This window comes from Onychostruthus taczanowskii, unplaced genomic scaffold (genome assembly GCF_017590055.1).
Source record: "Onychostruthus taczanowskii isolate IOZ18803 unplaced genomic scaffold, ASM1759005v1 scaffold6, whole genome shotgun sequence".
Classification (NCBI taxonomy): domain Eukaryota; kingdom Metazoa; phylum Chordata; class Aves; order Passeriformes; family Passeridae; genus Onychostruthus; species Onychostruthus taczanowskii.
In genome coordinates, this window is record NW_024503679.1 from 10,899,330 (window position 1) to 10,905,283 (window position 5,954).

The window sequence follows — 5,954 nt, forward strand, 5'->3', positions numbered from 1 at the left end:
GCGGGGGCTGGTGGCTGGCAGGCTCTGCCGAGCAGAAAGCGCAGCCCCTCCGCCTCACCCCTTAATTACCCCCCGAGGATGGGGCTGCGAGGGGGAGGGGGGCCGTGTACCCCCCTTTCCCCCCGGAGAGCCCCTCTGCCTCCCGCTCCCCCGGGGCCGCCGTCGCTCACCTGGCCGCCCCACCGGGCACCCCACTCCTCCCCCGGCCCCGGGAAGCGCTTCTCCGGGGGGAGAGCGGGGCCAGCTGCCCCCACACCCCGCCACCCGAGTCCCCTCTCGGTGGTGCCCCCCATCCCTTGAGGAACGGGCCCCGTGACGGCGGGCAGCGAAAGGGCTGAGGCCGCCCCCAAACCTCCCCTGGTCCGGGCAGCTCCCACCGGCCCCCGGCCGCCTTCCCGGCCCCGCACCGCTGTCCAAATGCTGAAAGGACCCGCGACTGCCCGGTCCGGCTCGGCCCAGCACGGCCCGGCTCAGCACGGCACGGCTCAGCATGGCACGGCACGGCACGGCCCGCCTACGGGGTACAGGCTGCTCCCGGCCCGAGCCGCCGGCCCTGGACAAGGGGTCCCTCCTGTAGCCGGGCCGTGCCGTGCCGTGCCTTCCCCGACGGTCAGGCCGAGCCCGGAGCCCGGATGGCCCCGACAGCCGCAGCGCGGGGCTCGGTGGCACAGCGAGCTGGAACGGGGGCGCGGGCACGGCCGGCGCGTCCCCCCCCTCCCCTCCGCCTCTACCTTCCTTGCCCTCTTTACAGAGCCACACACACACTGCACCGCCTGCAGCCTCTGCTGCAAGGCTCAAAAAGCCCTCCCCAAAAACCCACAACCCCCCCACACCCCAATCCCTCCTGGCACACCTTTACTCCGCTTCCGACCTCTCCTCTTCCTTCCTGCGTTTAACCTGGCTCCTAATTTTTATCTCCGATTCACTCCACCGATGCCCCGGAGCGGCTCTGGGGAGTCTCTCGCCGCCCCGATGAATACACAGGGATCCCCAGACAGGTTTTCTATGTAGGAAAAAATAAACCGATCGAGCCCGAGAGATCTGCAACAGCCGAACACGCCGCCTCGCCTTTACATTCGTGTTTTTAAATTCCCCCGTTATTTTCCTTTTTTGCATCTGCGAGTTGCCACGAAAGGAAATACAACCCCAAATGCCACGGCCAGCAGAAATCGGAGCTCGTTGCCAAATTCCGTAGTATTTTATTTTTAAAAGCAATTAACACCATTAAAGAAAAAAAAAAAGGAAAAAAAAAAAAAAAAAAAAAAAAAGAAAGCGTGTCTTCTCCTCTTCCCGGGGAGTGTAAGAAATCCTTTTGCTCACCCAGAGTCGAAAACCTAATGGCATTGTCGTTAAACACGAAAAGGAGAATATTAAGAAATTGCAACACTCCCTCCCGAGCGCTCCCCCCCTCCCAGTTTATTTGCCCTAATAATTAATTCACAAGAGCTTAACTTCGGTGTAACCCCGGCGGTCTTTTCATTAAAAAATCCCCGCGTTTCCTATTGAATTAGCTCTGCTCCATTGTCGCTGAAATGAAGACGCCAAACCAACTTTTACCCTAAGCATTTTCTCACCAGCCCAAAGAAAAGTCTCTCTCCTTTTTCTTTTCTCTGATTTTTTCTTTTTTTTTTTCTTCTTTTTTTTTTTTTTTTTTTTTTTTTTTTTTTTTAATTCAAGCACCCAGGCGATGGACGTGTCCTGCAATTTAACTACTTTCAAATTCTTTGTTCGGGTCCCACCGGGGCTCTATTGTCACCCTATTGAGAGAGCTTATTGCCAAGTCAAGCCTGAGCGAATTGAGACACGCACGGGAGGAGCCCCGGGGGCTGGGAGCGGGATCCGTGGGCTGCTCGGCCCGGGGGGACCCCGAGCCGGCCCCGAGGGAGCGGGCACGGAGCGGGGCAGGGGCTGCCGGCAGCGCCGGGCCGGGATGACCGGCACCGCTTCCACGGGAGCCGCAGCCGCCAGAGCAGCCCCGGCCCCGCAGAGCCCGGTGGGTGTGATGGGGCAGCCCCGGGAATGGGCTCTCCCCGGGATCGGGCTCCTTTGAACCCTCAAAGCATCCCCCGCAGCAGCGCCCTGGCTCAGGTACCACGGCTGCGGGCAGGAGAGGGGCTTACCTCGGATGCCCGCGGTGCCGCCAGCTTCCCTCCTTCGCTGGTTCTCCCTTAATCCCGAAAAGGAGGGTCCTCCTCTGCTGTCATCCCACCCCCGACCCCTCCAGCTCGGAGCCGGCTCCCGCCTGTCTCCTGTCGCCCTCTTCAGCGCTCACTTTGGGAGCTCCGGGGCTCTCTTCCCGAGCAGGGAAAGAGCGGCATGTTGGGGTGCTTTGCTTTTTTCTTTTCCTTCCCTCTCTCCCGACTCCTCCCCAGCCTGAAAAAGGGGTTGCGAGCTGGAATAGAGGGGTACGAGCTTCACGGGGGGGTTATTTCAGGAGAAAAAGAAGCTGAAAGAGCAGTGCTGGGCACGGATTCCCACGTAAGCCCGTACGTCACCTATAAAAATTGCCCGTTTCTCCCCTTTCTTGGCTCCGGGGGGGCAGCTGCGACATCTCTACCTGTGGAGGGAGGGGGTGAATCACCGTTAAAACCGGCACCCCGTTAAAAACCTCCTGCTCCAGCTGGGAGGGGAAAGCAGAACCGGGGGATGCTGGAAAGCAGGAGCTGCCTCTCTGCATCATCACCCGCTGCCCCGTGGTGGTGTTTGGCCTCCCCCTGCTCCCCCCAAACACCCATCTGGAGCCCTTCTCAGCCTCTGGATGCCGGGGAGAGAAGGGGCTTTTGGGGATTCCACGCGGATGGCACGGGGAGGGCCGCGGCGGGGACAGGGGTACACTGCGGCCACCGCTTCCCCGCTTCGCCCCGTCCTCCTCTTGTGACCAACGGCGTCTCCGCCGTGTCCCGAGGGAAGAGGAAGCCCTTGACCCCTGGCCCCAGGGGCAACGGGGTTAAACAAAGTCCCACCGCCCCATTATCCGACAGACAGCATTGAGCTCCCGGCGGGGAGTGGGGTCTCCAAGAAGCTGGCGAGAAGTCGCAGCTCCCACCGCCGGTACCGGACCCCGACGGGGCGCACCTGGATGGGGATGATTCTCTGCACGACGGACAGACATAAAACCAAAAAACCTGGGGAGTGGAAAAAAAAAAAAAAAAAAAAAGAAAAAAAAAAAGAAAAAAAAAGATGATACACACCCCATCCCGCCTTATGCATTGCAGCCAGCTCTGCTGAAACGGCGGATTTTTGAGGTTATTTCGGGTTGCTCAGAGTGGCGATTTTTTTTTAATTTTTTTTTTTTTTTTAGTGGTGCCGTGCCTTGCCGAACCTTCGTGCTCGCTCTCAGGTGAGGCACAGGCAGCCCTGGCCCGGTCCTGCCTGCAGACAAGGCAGCGGAGCTCGTTGTCATCAACCCTCCCCAGAGCGCTGCCGAGAGAAACATTTAGAGGAGAATTTATTTTCGCTATTTACGCTTTGGAGAGAGGAGAATTTTTTTTTTTTTTTTGATGGGGTGGGTTTGGATTTTTTAGCATTTAATTTTTTGCCAACACGATGAAAATAAGGAGATAAAAGACGACAAATAAGAGAAATCGGCATTAACACAATGCATCGCAGGGGAGAACAAGTGCACCCAGGTCCTTTCCTAGAGCCGCTCGGGAGCCGGGGGTCCCTAAAGCGTTCTTCCCTTCGCTCCAAGGCAGCTCATGGCTCTTCCATCCCGGCCAGGGCACCCGCAGTTTGGAGCATCTCTCCCCGCGGGCTCCCGCAGAAAGACCCGGCAGCCTGGAGTCCCCGCTGCGGAGGTGGCCGAGGACAGGCGACCCCTGCGGCTCCTGGCAGGCTCGGGCAGAGCGGGTGCCTCCCGCTGCTGGGTGAAAGTGGCTGAAGCACAGCCCCCGCACCGAATCTCAAGCTGGGGGGCAGCAGGGACTTTGGGGGGCACCGAGGGGCTGTGGAACGCATTCCAAGCCGCAGAACCCTGCCTGGCGCCCTGTGTGCGTGTTCCTCACATCCCACACCGCTCCCACGCTGGCTCTGCCTGTTCGGAGAGCGGAGGGCAGCAGCCTCACCTCCATCCCCCGGCCCTGCACCCCCAAGGGCAGGGTGGTGAGGAGCTGGGGTAGTGCAGAGGAGGCGCACCCGGCGCATGGAGTTCCGCAGGGGCCGGCAGGGGCGAAGGGGAATCTCGGTGCCCGCTGTCCCCGCCCGGTGCCGCACGCGAAGCGGGGAGCGGGACGGGACCCGAGCGGTGTCCGCGCCCCGACGGCCCCGGGGTCCCGGCCCGGCCCGGCCCGGCCCGGCCCGGCCCGGCCCGCAGCGACGGGGCCGCAGCGCCACCTGGCGGCTCGGCACGGCCCGGCCCGGCCCGGCCCGGCTCGGCAATGTCAGCCGCCGGCCTGGCCACAACAGCTCCTGCGGCGCGCACGGAGCCCGCACGCACCTGTCCGCACCTTGGCAGCTCCTGTTTCCCTTCCTTGTCAACTACATCCCATTCCTCGCACCCTAATTCCCAGCACCCTGCACCCCCTGCCCTGCAGCTGCACCTGTGACCTCTCCCCTGCACCCTGCATCCCATTCCTAGTACCCTACACCCATACCTTGCACTTTTCACCCTAGCACCCTAATTCCTAGTGCCTGCATCCCCTGCCCTGTGCCCTGCATCCCATTCCCTGCAACTGTGGCCTTCCCCTGCATCCTACGTGTCCTTCCCTGCACCCCACATCCATACTCTGCACCCCACAGTCCATTCTTCGCACCCTACATTTCGTCCTGCACCCTACATCCCATCTTTGCACCCTGTGTGCTCTGCCTTCCACCCCTGCATCTATGGCCTTTTCCCTGCTTGCAACCTGCAGCCTATTCCTTCCACCCAACACCCATTCCCAGCACCCTACATCCTGCTCCTTGCACCTGTGGCCTTTTCCCTGCACTCTACATTCCATTCCCTGCATGCTACATCCATTCCTTGCACCCCATGTCCCATTCCCATCACCCTACATCCATTCCCATCACCCTACGTCCATTCCTTGCACCCCACATCCCATTCCTGTCACACTACATCAATTCCTTGCACCCTACACCCTCTTGCCTGCACCCTACAGCCCATTATCCCACACCCTGTGCTCACATTCGGCTCTTCACCCACTGCTCCATGCCCCAACCTGTCTGTAGGGTTTGGGGGTGACACGCACGGTGCGTGCTGGCCGCGCCACCCTGAATGTCACACTACATCAATTCCTTGCACCCGACATCCCATTCCCATCTCCCTACATCAATTCCTTGCACCCCACATCCCATTCCCATCACCCTACATCCATTCCTTGCACCTCACATCCCATTCCCATCACCCTACATCAATTCCTTGCACCCCACATCCCATTCCTGTCACACTACATCAATTCCTTGCACCCTACACCCTCTTGCCTGCACCCTACAGCCCATTATCCCACACCCTGTGCTCACATTCGGCTCTCCACCCACTGCTCCATGCCCCAACCTGTCTGTAGGGTTTGGGGGTGACAAGCACGGTGCGTGCTGGCCGCGCCACCCTGAACGTCCCAGCCTGCTGGCACTCAGCTGCTTCCCGCTCCCGGCTGTTTCCTAGGGTCGGTTAAACTCACTGGCAAAAGGGGCACGTGAACCCGGTACCGGCACGGCAGAGCCCCGGCACGGGCTGGAGGAGCAAAATAAAGAACACAAGCACCGTGCTCTCAACTGCGACCGCGGCAGGACTCGAACCTGCAATCTTCTGATCAAATAACACAGCCACCGTGTTCTCGGCGCGACCGCGGCAGGACTCGAACCTGCAATCTTCTGATCCGAAGTCAGACGCCTTATCCATTAGGCCACGCGGCCACCTTCCATCCCGCCTCCCTGCGTGCCTTACTCAGGGAATCCCGGCGGGCCGTACCATGCGCCGGAGGGGGGCGGGACGGGACGGGACGTCACGGCGGCCGGAA

General features: G+C 60.6%; 1 non-coding gene across 1 annotated transcript; it reads right to left on the reverse strand.

Moving 5' to 3' along the window:
- Positions 1-5,777: 5,777 nt before the first annotated feature.
- TRNAR-UCG lies at positions 5,778-5,850 on the reverse strand. Its single transcript has one exon. It is a non-coding gene; the product is annotated as a tRNA-Arg (tRNA).
- Between the last annotated feature and the right edge of the window lie 104 nt (positions 5,851-5,954).